At 36.8% G+C, this 19,304-nt stretch overlaps 1 protein-coding gene across 1 annotated transcript in view; it reads right to left on the bottom strand.

The window, feature by feature from the left end:
- Window positions 1-19,304, bottom strand: part of Epha3 (EPH receptor A3) — a 315,380-nt gene that overhangs the window by 275,343 nt on the left and 20,733 nt on the right. The window lies entirely within an intron of this gene.

Below are 19,304 nucleotides of genomic sequence, written 5' to 3'. Positions count from 1 at the left end.
ATTCCCTGTTACATTCTATATAGATCAAAGCACAAACATGAACTAATTAAAGTTACCCTTAGCTCTCTGGGTAAGTGGATCATCAGAGCCACACACTTGCTTTTTGCTTTGCTTTGTTGGTGAGACTGCTTTAGTTTTCAAGATATAATTTCATTAATTTTAATTAAATTTCAAGTTGAAGGTACCTTAAGAAGTGAAGTAAAACTGTAAAATTATTTGTGTAAAATATTTTAAGAGATCTCTTTTCTTTTTCGCAATCAACAGAACCTGAAAAAGTAACCAAGCTATTCTGCAGCTATTGAGGGACTGAAGCCTATGTCAATGGGGTGTGGATAAATTAAGCCACATTTTGTAATTGCCGTTATTCTGCTATCACAGTCACAATCATTGTATGCGTGATCTTGGATACTTTGTGTGATTTAAAGAAGTTGGCTGAGTGTGTAATTTATGTTGGGGTTCAATATATGGATATTTGCTAAGCATATCAAATAACGTGCTACCTTCATCTCACAGTTCCAATGTTCTGAGTTACGATCTATTTGATTCTGAAAACTTTGATTGAAGAGTTTCGCATAATTTATAGAACTGACCTAGGTAGATCAGATAATTTAAAAGACTTTTTGCAGTGTTTAAACATTGAAACTGCAGAAACCAAGTCCTAGTCAGTGTTTTCAAAATTGATGTTAGAATGTGTTTTCTGTGCTCTATGGTCACACATTCATTAGAAGGATATAAGCATTATACAGTAATTAATACTCCTCATATATGCAGAAAAATTCATCAGGGGAGGGAACTATTTTTCTGTAACTATTATTTAATTAGCTCAGTTTTTAGTAAATATCTATTGAGCACTCACTTTCTTCTGCACCTTTGGGATAAGTCAGGAAAGAAAACAAAAAAGTGGGGGAAAGGGAGATATAATAATAAATTAAATACGCCACAGGGAATATTAGGAGGTGATAAGTGGTAATGAGACAGCAGCAGTTAGTGGTGCGGGCAGTGCTGGGAGGGAAACGCTGCTTGGATCCCAGTGCTCAGCACACACCCACTGAGAGGCTGGCATTCAAGAGGAACCGAAATGAAGGGTGGTGGGGGGAGCATCTCCTGGCTGCAAGACAGCGGGGGATACATTTGCAGGGAGAGGGAAGAATAATGCTGAAGTTCAGACACAAAAGAACTGGTTCCTTCCAGGTCAAGATGGAGGGTCCCTAGGATGGAGCTGTATGGCTGGAGAGAAGACAATATCACAGCGCAGAGAAGCAGAACAGACTGTGCCCGATGGGTGACTCCGACAACATTGGCTTTTACTCAGAAAGACAGTAGATCATTGGAAAATAAGTTTTGAAAGGCGTGACATAAGCTGACATAGCTTTTAAAAAATGTCTGCATGCCCAGATATACCTGTGTGTGTATTCCTGTGGCTGAAGAATTGCATATGACAAGACACCACGGGTGCAGAGGTCAGAGAATATCTCACATGCTATGTCTTGCCATCTCCTTTGCCGTGTGTGTGTGTGTGTGTGTGTGTGTGTGTGTGTGTGTGTGTGTGTGTGTGTGTGTCAGGGCATCTTGACTTCCAGAACATGAACCTCTGAGAATTCTTCTGTTTCACCCTCTCACCTTGTCATAGGAGAACTGTCTTTACAGATGTGTGTGACTGCATCCAGCTTTATGTGGATTCTGGAAACTAGAACTCAGTCTTCTGTCTTGTATCACCTCACTCTACCCACTGAACCATCTCCCTCACTCGCTGACTTGGTATTTTTACCAGGACCAGTTTTTATTGGATACAGATTTTTACTATACCTAGACCGGTGCAGAGGGGTGAGGCTCGATTTTACAACTATTCAGGGGTGTAAAAGTAAGTGGAGACAGTTATGTGGCTAGATCTGCTTGGGGAGCCCTTGGCAGTGAGACCAGAACTTACCCTGGGTGCATAAAATGGTTTTTTGGAACACATTCTCTAGGGTGGGACACCTTGCTCAGCCTTGACACAAGAGGGAGAGGCTTGGTCCTGTCTCAAGTTAGTATGCCAGACTTTGTTGACTCCCCAAGAGAGACACTAATCTCTCTGAGGAGTGGATGGAGGTAGAATTGGAAAAGGTGGAGGGGTGGGAGAAGGGGAGGGAGGGCAATTGGGATTGGTAGGTAAAATGAGAAAACAAAATGTTTTAAAAAATAAATTAATTTCTGGGCAGGGGATGGCACACACCTTTAATCCCAGCACTCAGGAGGCAGAGGCAGGTAGATCTCTGTGAGTTTGAGGCCAGCCTGGGCTACAGAGTGAGTTCCAGGAAAGGTGCAAAGCTACACAGAGAAACCCCTGTTTCTTGAAACCCCCCAAAAAATTTAATAAAAAAAGTTGATAAGTTTGTGGATTTTTACATATATATTTTTAAAATCAAAACACGATTTTTCTACCATTGAAAGTGAAATGTGAGACTATGAAAAGATTTAAACTGGGCTTCAGAGGTTTAGGTCAGCCACTTGGAAGGAGATGGGGCCACAGACTGAGAGGAGGAAGGCTACAAGAAAAGTCTATTTAATGGGACAAAGTGGGGAAGGTGGGATATTGAGGAGTCTGTCTTTTAGAGAAGTCTACAACAGAGAACCAAGAGACAACAGCCAAACCCTGAAAAAGAGGCCAGTGCTATGTAAACATTAAAGTAGGAAACTGCAGAGTCACAGGACCCTGGGAAGTAAATATGACAAGGTCTCACTTCTCTGACTCATATTCACCTCTCAAAACAAAGATAAAATCCTACTCTTAGTACTTTGTAATTTGATCATCCAGTTTCATGTAAGCCATGCCTATGTAGATTTTAATCTAGTTACTGGAGCTCATAAATATACATATGTATTAAAATATAATAAACTTGTGAGCACTATGTTGGTGTATTCCTATAACAATGAAAATGTTCTCATTTTTTTGTATCATATCACCTTTCATTTTGAAAAAAAAGTGACCGAGTAGTAAATGCATTCATATGGTCTTTCAGAAAAACATATAGATGTGATTCTGAGGAATGAAGCTCTCATTGGGAGTATAGCGGTGCAAGCTACAGAATTTTTATGAGTATATAATAGTGTGTATTTTATTAGTCCTTCGTGACATGTTCACACTGTGACCATGCCGAGCCTGAGCATTATTCATAAAAACAGATTATTACAATCACCTCAGTATCCTGAATGTCCTGACCATGAGTTAAGCCATCCATATGGGAAAGAGACTGAGGGCAGAGAAGGAAGGCCTGTGCAATGGAGAGCCTTTTATCATAACCAGCAAGAGCACCAGGAGGCAGCTGAGGTTTGCAGGAGAAGACTGAGAGCACTTGCTGTATTTGGATGTCAATGTAAGAGTCCCACATGCTATTTTGCCACCCATCATTTGTGAGGTTGTGCACAGAGTTGGAGTTGGAAGTCAATAAAGTGGGAAAACATAGAATCAGGTCCACATAAATATCCTAACAATGATGATCACTTCTCCAATCTTGAGAAAAATAGAGAACTAGATCTCTTCTATGCGGCTTTCACGAATCGTTAATAATTTTATCCCCCTTACTGTATTTAGTTTACTGACAGTGTATCTCTCATTAACAAATTTCATGCATCAGGCATGTGTTTGGTAGCATCTCCTCCTGAATAGCAGAAAAGAAGTGTCAGAATTGATCCAAATTCCCAGGAATTCAAAACTAAAAGTGTCAAATTTATATGTGTTCAGACACAAATAATGCTCTGCTCTGTTTGTATTACTCTATCATTTTAGTATCATGTGAAGTGAACAATTCAATGATAAAATAGATATTTAACGTGTGCCAGCAACATACAAGTTTCACATAATTGGAACAGTGGAGTTTCATTTGTTTCTCAGATACAAATGAATTTCAAATTCGGAGACTGACAACTTGCTAATAAACTCTCCTCTATATATTCAAACTGGAGTACATGGGCCCCTCCTATAGATACCTATTTTGGCCTCTTTTATTTCATTTTTCAATACTCAATGTGCATTGTTTTCTACCTTATAAATGAATGTAGAATATATCCTAGAATATCTATGACACTTAGCTAGAAAACACTTATTATTTTATATCTAGTTTAAAATTCAAAGCATCTGTTCAAAAATAAACTCCACAGAAGCCTCATACTGTTTATTTTTGCTTTGACATTCACATCTGTGGTGTCTGTTGTGTGACTACATATAATTTGAGTTTGTAGGAGCCTAAATAATTAATCACAGAAACATCAGCATGCCACTAATGTTTTAAGAATCACAAACCTTCCCATGCCAATTGGTAGCATGGAAAACACTGGAAGTTTAATAAAATGAATATTTAGCCAGCAGTCACAGAACTTCTGAAATCGTTTATGGTAACCAATGAGCTGCAGTGATGCCCCAGATCATGTCTGTATTCACAAACATTCTACAGTGTTATTTAATTTCTTTATTCTATGAGCAAAGGGATATACGAATATTTACCTAAAGTAGGAGAAAACGCTCAGTGGTTAAGAACACTTGCTGCTCTTATAGAGAATTAGGTTCAGGTTTCAGCACCCATGTCAGGTGGTTCATAAACCTAACTAGAGATCAAGTGATTTTATGTCCTCTTCCCAGCCTTAACAGGCATCTACATACATGCAGGACACACATATAAACAGATATGCACACACATAAAATAAATAAGTAAATAAACACCTAATATATATTTTTTTTAAGACAGGGTTTCTCTGTGTAGTTTTGGTGCCTATCCTGGATCTCACTCCATAGACCAGACTGACCTCAAACTCACAGAGATCCGCCTGGCTCTGGCACACGAGAGCCAGGATTAAAGGGGTGTGCCACCACCGCCCAGCTATACATACAGTGTTCTGTCTGCATGTGTCCTTGCAGGCCAGAAGACGGCATCAGATCTCATTACAGGTGGTTGTGAGCCACCATGTGGTTGCTGGGAATTGAACTCAGGACCTCTAGAAGAGCAGTCAGTGCTCTTAACCACTGAGCTATCTCTCCAGTGAGCCTGAACAGCTCATTTGGTAGAGCATCAGACTTTTAATTTGAGTGTCCAGGGTTCAAATACCTAACTTTTGGTGTTACTTAAAATATCACCTGTGTTTGCTTAACTCATATTTACACACAGGTAAACTGCTTTGCACATATAAAGTACCTTAGATTACTCTTAGTATTTGAGAAATATACAAAAATCTATACATTCGTTACAGGATATTATATGGTGCCTTTTCTTAGTTTTCTGTGCACTGAATGTAGGCAGTTTTTCAATAAGTACATGCCAATTATTCAAAGTTTATGACTAGAGTCTGATGGATGACATATCAGTTCTCTGTGTGTGATTTAAATGTGAGTTTGTAATTGTTTCATATTTCAGAAAAGTAATTCCATAAAATGACTGATGTTCAAAACTATTGATTGGTCAATGCCCATGCAGTAGTTTTTCAGATGCCTAGTACTGCTTCAGTACACAGGGCCTTTAAGTAAATATAGAAAGAGCAAATAGCCTTGAAAACAGATTTGCTTACAGCCTTTATATTTGAATCTGTGAAATCATGCCAGACATTCCTGGTTTCAGACGAAACCAATATCCCATGAAACCCCTTGAAGTGTGGATTCTTTGACGATCATTTTGGCATGTTTCAATGGACTACTGAGGTACCATTTGCTTTGCCACCAGGTGTGGGTCTTGTGGTATTGTATTCCCCCAAATATTGTGCATGCTAATAAACTTATCTGGGGTAAGAGACAGAATAGCCACAATGTTAAACACAGAAAATAGGCAGTGGTAGCACATGCCTTTAATCCTAGCATTCCAGAGGCAGAAACCCATGTGTTTAAGGATACAGCCAGGCATGGTGACGATGACTCATCATGCCTTTAATCCCAGAAAGCAGGCTTTTAATCCCAGGGAATGGTGGTAGAAAGCAGAAAGGTATATAAGACGTGAGGACCAGCAACTAGAAGCATTTGACTGGTTAAGCATTTGCCTGGTTAAGCATTTGCCTGGTTAAGCTTTCAGGCTTCTAGCAGCAGTTCAGCTGAGACCCATTCTGGATGAGAACTCAGAGGCCTCCAGTCTGAAAAAACAAGACCAGCTGAGGATCCGGCATTGTGAGGTAGCTGTGGCTTGTTCTGCATCTGATCTTCCAGCATTTCACCCCAATACTTGACTCCGGGTTTGATTTTATTAATAAGACTCTCTAAGATTCCTGCTACAGGATCTCTTACAAAGGACCATGACCTTTGATCACTGTTCACTAAGTGCACAATTCACATTATAATCTTATTCCTCTCTCTAACTCAGTACCTTCAGGTCTCAGTACTGATTCCATTATAACAGTTGCTTTATAATACATTTTAACTCTAACGAAATGTGGTTTCTGTTTGTTTACAAAATGTAAGGGTGAACCTGTTTTCTTCTCTTTCTATACTATGTTAGTGTTGGTGGTGTGGTGGTAATTTTTCCCATGGTCAAGCTAAATGGTAACAAATACTTTCTTTAAAGAACTAGCATCTATTCCTATATGTGTATGTTAGTTCTTCTGCTTTAGATATGTTTATTTTATTCAGAATATTCAGAGGTTAGAGAGCTAATAAGGGAGAAGGAATCTTCCAGCAAAAGGAAATTAGAATATAGTGTTATAAGGGAATAAAGGAAAAATTAGAATAGGATGATGAAATGAGGAGGGGAGCAAGGGGGCAGGGAAGAAGTGGGAATATGGAAAGGGACAGCTAACAATAAAGGCCTTTGTGAAAATCCATATCAAAAGCTCCTTATGTAGAAGTGTAATAACATATCTACATGCATAAAAGGAATTTGCATGAACTTATAGCGTGAGGGAGATATGTTCAAACTAGACAAAAGGCTACTAAATAAAATCCCCAATACCAGGAATAGGTTACATCTGTATGAGTCATTGACCAAAGGGGTTCCATACCTGCCCCCCAAATTTCAGTCTATTTTCCCTGCTGTTGGCTATATTCCCACAATTTGACCACACGACCCCATTGCTGAATAAACTACATACTTATGTCACTGAACATTGACAAATCAAGCTGGTGATCGATCAATTATAAGCTTTACCTGTACTAGTACCCTCACTCTAACTAGTTATCAGAGTGCTGAAAAGTCCTATACATATAAGAGAAAAGTAATCTTCATTCCCACCCAGCTAGGAACACTGAAAGCTAGTGGCCTGGCTGCAAGATATACCCACTGGTATAATAGTGGCACAAGTGTTATGGGAGGAGCCAGACACTTTTTATTAAATTTAAGGCTAGTTCTGTGAAATGAAACCCATACTTGACACCATTAACGAGGTCAAGAATCTGATAGTAGCTAGAACATGGACCACACTGCTATTATTCTACTAAATCAACATAGTAATAAAGTGATTCCTAATGACACATTACTGTACCCATGGAGCACTGCGTCACTCAAACCTGATGAGGAAAAATAACTTTTTTAGTAGATGATAATTAACAGAGAGAACCACAACTGGACAATGTGCTGGGAATACCATTTGGTTCACTCACTCCTCAAGGGGATGTCTTTATCATGCCCCTCCCCTCAAGGCTCAAAGAGCTACAGGAAACAGGGAACTGAAAGGTTGTAAGAGCCAGTGGTGCTAGATAATCCCAAGGAAATAGCGTTTTCAAGATACAACATGGTTGATATAAATATGAACTCACAGAGACTGGGACAGTATTCATAAGCTTAGAAAGACAAAAACCCCAGCACACACAAGAGGAAGTGGACACAAATTTCCACCCCTAGCCAAGAAGCAGTTTGCAATTGACAACAGCTGGGAGAAGAAAAATCAGTTTTCCTCAGTGGATTCATACTGTGAATATTAATCATAATCCAGGGCAGGCCTCGTGCTCTAGAGCAGTTGGCCACCACAAAACAGACTTCGTGTATGTGTGTATACAATAATAAAATAGTTGGTGAATTTGAGAGAGGGCCAGGGAGACATGGAAGAGTTGAATCTAGGAGACAATAGAGGGAATGATGTAATAAGGCCTCTTAATAAATACATGGCCTGCAAAAATATGTAAACAGTAATATAGTTGGATAGGGTGGTACACACTTGTAACCTTGTCACTTGTAAAAGCAAAGCAATTATAAAACACATATATACACACAAACACACACAGACACTAAATTAATAAACCAACGTTCCCCACCATACACCAGGAACTATATAGAAATCCTGTGGAATTACGTGAAGCCCAGATAATGTCGATGTTCCTTTTCTATGTGTGTTTGACAGTATTGGAGAACAAATCCAGGGAAGCTCCTGCATGCTAAACATTGTTTTAATTTCTGAATATGGCTTTTTATTGAGCATTGTGCTCAGTCTCTGCTCTGTTTAAAAAATGTAGAAATGGATTTTCAACTGGGTGAGTGGGAGGGTCTTAACAATAAGTTTACATATGGATTAGTGACTTGTATCATACTAAACCCCAAATAAGTGCAAGAACAAAAAATCATTTATGGAAAATTTAAAGAATCCGTTTTACATTAATCTTATTAAGGAATGCTCATGCCATCCTTCCCGGATGAAAATGCAGATATATGTATAGTTCCCAAGGATATAGCCTGAGGAATGTAATATACATAACTGGTTAGTTTCTATATCAAATAATTCAATATTAAAAAATTTAAAAATATTTATTTCATTCTAAATGTTTCTAGATTAAATTAGTATTAATACTCAAAAGATAAACAAAGAAGAACAAGAAAATAGTCTAAATGTAAAATAGTTAGTTCACTTAGTCATTAGTGCCCTGAGAAGGGCCCTGCTCCCTAACTTTGGACACATTACCTGTGGAACACTCCCTGCATATATCAAGGCTAAAAAATCACTCATCTCCTGTATACACTGTTACATGTTACATTTCCATGTTACCATTGAGGGTCATAATTTCTATAAATGTTATAGCTGACATTCCCTTGCTTTTCAGAGGGAGAATATTAAAAAGAACAACTTGGTGAGCACATGTGGTGTAGGTAACCACAGTATTTGGAGAGTTGTACTCAACATTTCGTTATTCATTTTCTAATTGACTCTTTGTGAACAATTCATGACTCTGTTTTAGGATAGATCTTAAGTAATTATCATTTTTGCAATGCAACTACAATACAAAATTACCATCGGAAGAAAACTTTTAACTTTAGTGTCCACACACTTTGCTGTCAAAATATTCAGTTTTATTTGCTGATTTTTTTTGTTTACTTCATGATAACTTTCAATTTCTTTTGGCTATCTGCATGAAACTGTAGTCTTAAGATTCTTAAAAGACTATGTCTTAAGAATTATCCTTAATATGGTAACAATGTATAACTTCAAATATTGAAATAGCATTTAAGAAGTTATTTTCTTTGTGTGAAGTGTTACAGGCGCATGTATGTGTGTATTTGTGAATAGATATGTTTGTGTGTGTGCATGCACATGTTCATAGGCAACTTAGAATATTTCAAAAATATTGTTTGCTAAGGCCATCTGTGATGTGACAGTATATCACATGTTTAAGTTCATTTAATTTGTACCCTTTACATGACTTAAAACAAAACTTTTCAAATAAATTTTCAGGATCATCTCTTAATATTGATCTTGTATTTTCATTCCAGATATGTTTCATGGACCAGTACCACTACCAATTCATTCTGAATACAGGATTGACATGCTACAATTCTGATGCACAACAGTTTAAGAAACTGTCAAATAAGATAACAAAAAGCACATCGTGAAAGTTATCCTAGAGTCCTGAGCACTTAACAATCCAAACCCATTATATCCAAGGCTTTATCCTGGCTAACAGTCTCTCTCTCTCTCTCTCTCTCTCTCTCTCTCTCTCTCTCTCTCTCTCTCTCTCTCTCTCTCTCTCTCTCCTTTCAGAATTGATATCACTTATGTCTTCTCTACATTTGAATGCCTGGGCTGTTTCATCTGTCAATGCAAAATATTATTGTGTTGGTGCTCTGCATTATATCTTTTGAATCCCCATTCTTCCTCAAAGCTTCATAACTGCTGGATATAATTTTCCTTGACTGCCGTCCAGCAGAATTAACAACATTATCAATGTAATAGTACTGTATCTCTACTGTATGTGAGTGGATTGCTACAATTACACAGTTACTGACTCACCTAGTGGTTTCTCCCATCAGGCCTTAAAGTTCCCGAGAAATAGGTTATGGACCTCCCTCGGATTAGTGTGAAGCAGTAATGATGGGTGTAGTGGAAGAGTCAGATTGTCTATTCTCTATTTTTGATGATGTGATCTACTATATTCATATAATCTTTGACTCATTTAAATTCAGGGTCTTCTCTTTCTTCTTCTTAAAAGTAAGAGCAAAATTACATGGTATTTTTGAAGACCTCAAACAGTAGATAGGTAGAAAACACTACGACCAGTATATGTCACATGACAGAAACTCTGGTGTTGCATCTCACCGCCTACTGTTGCATCCCACTGCCTCCGTCAGTACATGCCTTATAGGAGAAGCAACAACAGTTACTATATAAAGTACTCACTTGGAGCCAATAGTAACCATTGTCCCACTAGAGGCTGTTATGTGACATCCTCTCCATTCTGAAATAATGCAGTTTACTCATTAATTCAGACCATTTCTTTCACAACAAAATTTATCATGCAAGATATGGCCATCCAGGAAAATTTCATATAAAATAAGTATTGAGTCATAAAATTTCTATGTAGTTTCATATTTCTGCTTCTAGGATTTGAGATGATTTAAATTATCACCATACTTTATAACCGTCTATTTTAATGCTATATAAGAATGTCATATCCTACTATAAAATATATGCTGCAAAAATTTGGTGAGAGTTTTAATTCAGAAGGCACAAAAACCAGGCTGAGGAGATGTCACCATTGTTAGGGGCCCTTGCTTCCTAGCAGCCATGTGAAAGTCAGTGTGGCTGCAGGAATCTGTATCAGCTGTGCTGGGAAGCAGGTGTTGGGGAAACACAGGAAACTCAAGGTTCAGTAAAAGAATCTGCATGCATGGAAGAAGCAGACAGGGATAAAGCAAGGCAGACAACACTCTCATCTTTCCTTTGTGTGCACATGGATGTAAACATATGAACACACACAAGTACAAATGTGTCCCCACAAAACTCATGTATGGATGCATATATGCACATCCCCCAAACCCACAAAAATTAACACAACAACAAAACTTGTGAATATTTACTGGTTAAGATATATCATATATAACCTTATTTTAGAGTAGTCACATTAAAATTACACACATTTTAAAGAATATTTAAAATTATTTATTAGAACCAAAAGTCTATATGATTTCCATTGGCAATTGAGCTAACATTTTTAAATAGATCTGTATTTCTATTTGATCTAAGATAAAATCAATTTCTAGTTCTCAGAGAAATAGTTAAGTGCCTTTTGCCTCCAAGTGACAGCTTAATCTATGGCTTATAAATTCAGTTGTGAGGAGGATAAATACAACCAGAAGAATGAAGAGCTAACTGTATTCAGTTCTCTTAGTTCTCTTCCTCTTAGGCTTATGATACCAGCAATTTTTAACACTTGAGGTAACACTGCTGTGTCACAAGGCTTGGCTATTATTGTGGATGCTACAAAGCACGACACTCAGGGATTCTAAGATGTATAATTTTCCTGAATTTAAATAATCAAATCTTGATTTTTTTTTCCTCAAGAATGCACATGGTAGGAAGCTGAGAAGAATGAGAAACATGGAACTTGGTCCAGAAAGCAAGAGTATGACACCAGAAAGTCACTCTGTCATCCCAGGTTCGATGAAGCCATAAGCAGTGAATAGATATCCAGGCTTTAGCCTTCTGTCTCTGCTGCTTGAAGACTTTGGGAAAACTTAGAATGCCTCTATTAAGTTTTCCAGAAAAGTGAAAGTGACTAGTGCTTCTGGGACCCCCCCACCCCCATTATTCTTTTCAAGTTTAGGTGACATCAGCCATTTTAATATTAGTTGTTTATACCTTCTCATGGTCTCAGGCAAACCAAATATATTACATTACCTCATCTTCCCCTAATTCTGGACATGAAGGCTGTTTTGAGCTATTTTTAATTTTGAGACTCTTTATAATAAAATGGCACGTTTCTTTTTTTTTTTTAAGAAAAGGAAGCAGGAGGAGGAAGAGGAGGAGAAGAAGAAGGAGAAGGAGAAGGAAAAGAAGGAGAAGAAGAAGGAGAAGGAGAAGAAAAAATAAATTGCCCTGTAATTATCGAATTGCATTTTTTCCTGCAGCCTGCATTTTATTGACTCCTAGTAGTAGCTTCATGGAATTGGCCATCATGCAATGAAGGGACAAGGAAAACCACAGTATGTTCATCTGAAATGTACTCATTCTTAAATGAAGATGCAAGAACACTTGATATTTTCATAAGAAACGGAAAGTTACAATTAGAGTAACATGTGTTCTTTTGTATTTAATTACCTTTCTTAGTCCTGACTCTTGTACAGGTCTATCTTTCTTAGTTTTCATATGCATGCTCTTTGTTTTGTGTCTTTATTATAAAAGCAACTTGTTGGAAAGAAGAAGAAGAAGAAGAAGAAGGCGAAGGAAGATGGAGAGGGAGAAAAACAGTGATTAAACAGAAGTAAGGAGCTAGAACTTGCAATTGGAAGGAAGAAGAGCTTTTGAAATTTATATAGAATTCCATTTTATACAAAACCCACTGAGATATATGATGGTTCAAATAAGGACCAGTTCTCACATGAAACACTCCTAAGAGCCTCTTACAGCTCTCTCTCTCTCTCTGATTCCTAATCATCTTTTGACTGCTCTGTAATAACCTATTCATGATATCTTTGACTAATGTATTTTAGCATACCAAATTAAAACCAACCATAATCTGATCTAGGAACAACTCATAGTCCTTTCTCAGACAACCTTATACTGTAGCAACTACTTGACTGGGGCTTCCAGAGTTGTTTTCTATTTCCCTGCCACTTAACACATGGTTTTTCTAGTCTTTTCATTTTAATTCCATTTAAATTATCATGAGCAATGTATGCCAGATGTACACATTATAAATATTTATAAATACTGAAGATCATACATGCTGTTCAAACTGAACTCCATGGTTACCTAAGATACGTGATTCTAAAAGCAAACTTTCTTCTTAAATTGCTAATACAACCTATAAGTTGCCAATAAAAGACCTGTTTTTCTCTTGCTGGGTGTTTACTGTAAAATTATATATAATCTTTAGATAGATAGATAGACAGACAGATAGATGATAGATAGATAGATAGATAGATAGATAGATAGATAGATAGATAGAGGAATAGAATTTATGAATCATGTGTAGTATTAGATTTATTTGGAAATTCGGGTAAAGTATAGCCCCAATGAAAAGGCTAATGGAAACCTGAGTAGGAAGTGAGAATGAACCTCAACATGCTGAGCAATGATATTCTGTCACTGGGGTTCCAAACCATGGGAAACAGCAGAATCATATTGAAAGCAAGATCCAAATCCATTTGCTGCCCTGCAACCCAAACACTTCTTAAAGCAATAGGTTTGGTTTGAACATTAATTCTACTTCTAACAATTGTTTTCCTAGGAAATAAGAGTATATTCATCTTATTTGATTTTATTATTGTATTTCTCGGTGCCTGTTTGTATTCTAATGATGTGGGTGAGATGTGGTTTGGGGTGGGTGGGGAAGTAGAGAGGATCTAGTAGGAGTTGTGGGAGGGGAAATCATGATCAGAATACACTGTATAAAAATACTTTCAGTAAAGCAAAGACGATCAGCAGGAAGTAAGAGGCTAGAGAGAGAGTTCAGGAGTTAAGAGCACTGGCTGCTCTTGCAGAGAACCAGGCTCGATTCTCAGCACCCACTTGGCAGTTCAGAACCATGTGCAACTCCGGTCCCACTGCCTGGGGACCTCCTAAAGAGATCAAGCTAATTGACTCTCTCGCTTATCCAGTGGGCCTGGTCCAGTCCAGGGGCCACCTCAGCTATTGGTTCACAGTTCATGTGTTTACACTAGTTTGGCTGTTTGTCCCTGTGCTTTATCCAATCATGGTCTCCATATCTCTTGCTCTTATAATCCCTCCTCTCTCTTGCCTGTTGCATTCCTGGAGCTCCACCTGGGGTTTGGCTGTGGATCTCCGCATCTGCTTCCATCAGTTACTGGATGAGGGCTCTATCATGACAGCTAGGGTGTTCGGCCATTTGATCACCAGAGTAGGTCAGCTGAGGCACTCTCTCGACCATTCCCTAGACCATTGACTAGACCATTGTCTATAGTGGAGATATCTTTGTGGATTTCTGGGGATCTCTCTAGCACTCTGCTTCTTCCAAAGGCCAAGTGACTTATAAAGGCAAACTTATTATTAGACTTTTATTAAGAGTATTTCACATCATTTTTCTAATAGAAAAATTAATTTCTCTAAAAATATTTGAAAAGAAACGAATAGCTGGAACATATTAAACCTAGTGGTCCAAACCATTAAGTTAAAAAAAAAGAAAATATTTTCAATAAACCATACTTTGGGAGTAATTACTTTTTAAAAACATTCATCAAAATTCTTATTTAATATTCAGTGGGACAAGAAAATTGAAGCTGCTTCCATCTGTATGGATATGATATGTATACAAGACGGTATTTTATGTCATACATGCAAATGAAGAAAACTTAAAAACAATGATTGTTCTACATATACTATTCATAAAAATTAAAGTAAAAGTCATTATTGAGAAGTAAAGCAGTGCATTTAGTTTAAATCAATTCTTTACATATATTTCAACAAGTTAAGTTTTTAATAAGTTGAATGTGAATGTCATTTTAAAATTTATTACATTTTACTTATCTCTGTATTTGTGTGTGTGTGTGTGTGTGTGTGTGTGTGTGTGTATTGTGTGTGTACATTGTGTGTGTGTACTAGAATGGAGGTCAGAGGTCAGCATGCAGAAAGAGGCAGTTCTCTACCTCAAAAATTGGAGTCCTGGAGATTGAACTCAGGTTGCCAGGCTTGGCAACAAGAGCTCCTTACAAAACAACTATCTCATGGGCCCATGAATGTCGTTTTTAACTCATTATAGGTGTGTGTGTGTGTGTGTGTGTGTGTGTGTGTGTGTGTGTGCGCGCGTGCGTGCGTGCGTGTATGCATGCATGTGTGTGTAATGAAGTAATTGTCAATGTGATCAGAAAATAAACTTTTGATTTTGCACAAGGTAAAAAATCTTGGAGTCAAAAAGTTACTAGTGTTAAGGAAAAATACCATTAATAGGAGGAACTTGAGAAGAAAAAATTTGTTTCTGATATGAGTTTCTAAGCTGTTTAAGAATGGAATGATCACAGTGAGTGTATGAAGCATTTAAATATTCAAAAATAGAAAGAGAAATTATTTGAATTCATTTAATTTTTTAACTTTATCATTAATGTATACTAGGTGAGAATCTTTAAGCAGAAATTAATTTTTAAGTGAGATTAAATAAAAAGCACACAAATTTTAAGTAAAGTTTTCTTTACTTAAAATTCCAGTTCTACATACGATAGTAGAAGAAACGAAGTATTATATTTTAAAACAAATTATGTTTTAAGAATTCTAATCCAGTTTCCCCAAATTTAAAGAGAGGATGCTTCACATAGAAATATAAAATTTTAGCATACGTGGAAAAATGAATTCTATTTTTAAAGCACTAAAAATACAACATTTTGATTTTCACAGATTGAATGTTGTTAGAATTCAGCTTGGATAACTTCTAACATTATCCATAGCTTCTCTTATTTCATGGTGCCTTTTGTTTCAAGGAAAACTTTCTGAAGCTATAAAACTTGGTCACGGTTTTCATCTTATCAGCATATTGGACGAAAGTGACAGATCCAAGGCAGAGGAGCAGAGGCAGGACTTCCAAGTGACCAAGAATCACGGATGCTGTCTGTGTGTCACAAAACTGATTTTCCTGGACCAGCTCTTGAACCATGATTCACAAAGGCAACTCCCAGGTGATTGCTGCTCACATTCTGTTGTCAAAATATTTTCCCCTGCATTTCAAACCTCAACCACAAAGTGAAAGTAAGAAATCCAGGAGACTTTTAGACATTCTGACTTCACAAAATCACAGATAGTGTAATTCTGCAAGTCAATCCAAATTCCGTTGTCCTTTAAAGCAGGGGAGCAATTGCTTGTCTTATGTACCTCTATTCTTTTTTACTTTTTGCAATTTCTTTTTCACTTTAAATGCTTTCAATTCTTTTGCCAAAAGGAATTTATTTGCAGCATTCTGATTTTTTATGACTAGATAATAATCATTATAAATAACAATATGAAGCCAACTTTAGCTAGTTTTGTTTCCAATTGTCTTGCAATACATAGGCTTAAATTATTTAATTAATATATCATCTACTAAAGTAGTTAATGCAATTAAGGAAAATACAATAAACAGACATTATAGAAAGATTATTACGAGCAGGATATTTGATAAGAGTTAAAAGCAAGTTCTGTTGTTAGGGTGACTTTAATTTGAAAGTAGGAGAAATACTAAGAAAACAGATTACGCAAAGATATCTCCTTGAAGTTCAGTGGTTCAAGAATACACTGGTAAGTGAAAGCTTTGGGGATTGTATTATACATATGCATGCAAATACATATATGTATATATACATATATATGTAGACATAAAAGGAAAGATTTATAAAAATATGGAATTACTTCTTGAAAGTTCTAGCTATGATTAAACCCAGGAATCAAAGGGCTAGGAAAGATAATTGCTTGTATGCAATTTATAAAATTAAAGAAATACAGTGTCAGGCAATATGTCAAACAAATCCTTTCACTGGAAAGTGAAAATGTAAAATTATAATTCATAACTTTACAAAAAATTTCAAGATTCAGCTTCATAGTTAACTCCCTGTGTTAACACTCCATGTGAGTATGTGTGAGTATGTGTGAGTATGCACACATACTCACACACACACACGTACACATCTGTATACACACATATACACACTCATACACATGTATATTCCACACTGAACGTACATATATACACAAACACACATGCACACACGTATACACTTGTATGCATGTATATGCCACACTGGACGCACATATACATACATACACACACACATACAAATACACAAACAGCAACAACAGAATTGTTTTCTTGTTCCCTGAAAATTATGAGACAAACTTCAAGCACTGACCTGAAAGTGGGAAATCATGTCTGCAAGATCAAAAAGGGGAAGAAAGAAAAGAGCTGAGGGAACCACACTGAAGCAAAGAAGAAACTGAAAACTGTACACTAAGGTAAACACCTAGGCCAAGAGGAAGTAGAAAATGAGGCCGGAGACTTTTGTCCAAGTGTGTGCTTAACAATCAAATGAGGAGCGAGCACCCTGAGATATACATTCTCATTCAGGAAACAGGAGGCAACACTGATAACTTCCATTTCCACTTCATCTTTGGGTGCTGATGCTGTTGATTGACATATATACCACACTTTGTATTACAGGATTTTATATACTCTTAACCTCAGCACCAAAACTGTGTCTCACTACAGACATGCCTAACTTATTTTCTCATAAAGTCTTTGAGATTAACAATGGGAAATTGTTAAATTATGCAATCAAAATATGAAAGAATCTATTTACCCTAATTCTTAATATGTGGGAATCCATTATCTTTATGCCATTTTCAAAGAAAAACATATGGTTAAATGTTGTTTTGGTATACAAATTAATTTCCTGTGGTTAAGAAAATAGCTTCATATGTGTATATAATGTGTTAGTAAAATTGATAGTATGGAATTCATATTTTTTCTATACTTAAACATGTTTCCACAATATATCATAAATGGTATAAATAAAAACTCAAAGATATAAAAGCAAAATTAGATAAAACTTTTAGCTAAGTAGTACTATATGAGTCCTCCAGCTCAATCCTGAGTTTTGATTTATTTTTCTGACTATCAAAACTTCAATTTATCCCAATTATTGAATTCCCTTACACCTATAGGAAAGCAAATCCTGGGTTCTTTCATTCTCTCCTCTCCTAAGCAACATGGAAGGCCTGATGATGGGTTTTGGCGTTTTGTCAATGTCAAGGTCTGCCAGAAAGAAAAGCAGATACACAGATGACAGATGGATGAAGTATCCTTGACAGAAACCATCCCTTTGTGAAGGAATAGTTGATAGTACTGTGCAAGGAAGTCAGTATGTTTAGGTGTCCGAATCTAAAGATGGATGCCAACAGTAAATTATAGTAATTAAAATCACTTTAGAAAGAATACAGCCACAGAGAAAAGGAGAGCACATAAATTTATTTCTATGAGAAATATTTCAAACTGTTTGCATTTCATTCAAACTATGCTCACAAAGAAAGTATGTCTGAGTATTTATTATTGCTCTGAGAGGCATGAGAATTGTCCAAATGCATGATCTGGTTTTTCCAAATAAATAAACATAATTTACTTAAGTAAAAGATTCATTATAAACATGTGGAACTCGGAAATCCCATACATCTTAGTTAGCTGTGCCTGAATTGGCAAAGTCTAAAATTTATATAAAAAGCTAAAAAGTTAAGGCAGTGCTAGTTTTAGCATCTTAACAAAATCAAGTTTTTAAACAATCTGGACAAGTGAAACATATTCAAAATAAATAAGCAGAACATATGCTTCCACAGTCAAATAAGGATTTCTATTGTACTGGAGCATATCACCAGGGTTAATTTTTTTTTAATATTTTTTTTAACATTTATTATTACTATTATTTTATTAAGAATTTTTATTCATTTGACATGCCAATCAAAGATCCCCTTCTTCCCTCCTCCTGCCTCTCTAGCCTCCCCCTCCCAACCCACTCTCCATTCCCTCCTACAAGAAGATAAGACCTCCCATGGGGTGGTAAATTTAGTAGAGGCATGTCCAAGCCCCTCCCCCTGCCTCAAGGCTTTGCAAGGTATCCCATCATAGGTAGTGGGCTCCTAAAAGCCTGCTCATGCACCAGGGATGGATTCTGATCCTACTGCCAGGGGGCCCCTTAGACAGATCAAGCTAAACAACTGTCTCGCCATGCAGAAGATTTAGTCCAGTCCCACACAGGTTCCACAGCTGTTGATCTAACTTTCATGAGTTCTCACTAGTTTGGTTTGGTTGTCTCTGTAGGTTTCCCCATCATGATCTTGATGCCCTTGCTCATAGAATCCCTCTTCTCTCTCTTCTACTGGACTCCTATTTTTAAGGCTATAACTTAGAAAATTATCATTACCAAAAATAAACTTGAAATAGAATATGAAATTTCAAAGTCTTGTCA

This window comes from Peromyscus leucopus, chromosome 12 (assembly GCF_004664715.2).
Source record: "Peromyscus leucopus breed LL Stock chromosome 12, UCI_PerLeu_2.1, whole genome shotgun sequence".
Lineage (NCBI taxonomy): Eukaryota > Metazoa > Chordata > Mammalia > Rodentia > Cricetidae > Peromyscus > Peromyscus leucopus.
Note: the sequence above shows the minus strand (reverse complement) of the source record. Positions and strands in the feature narration are given on the sequence as shown.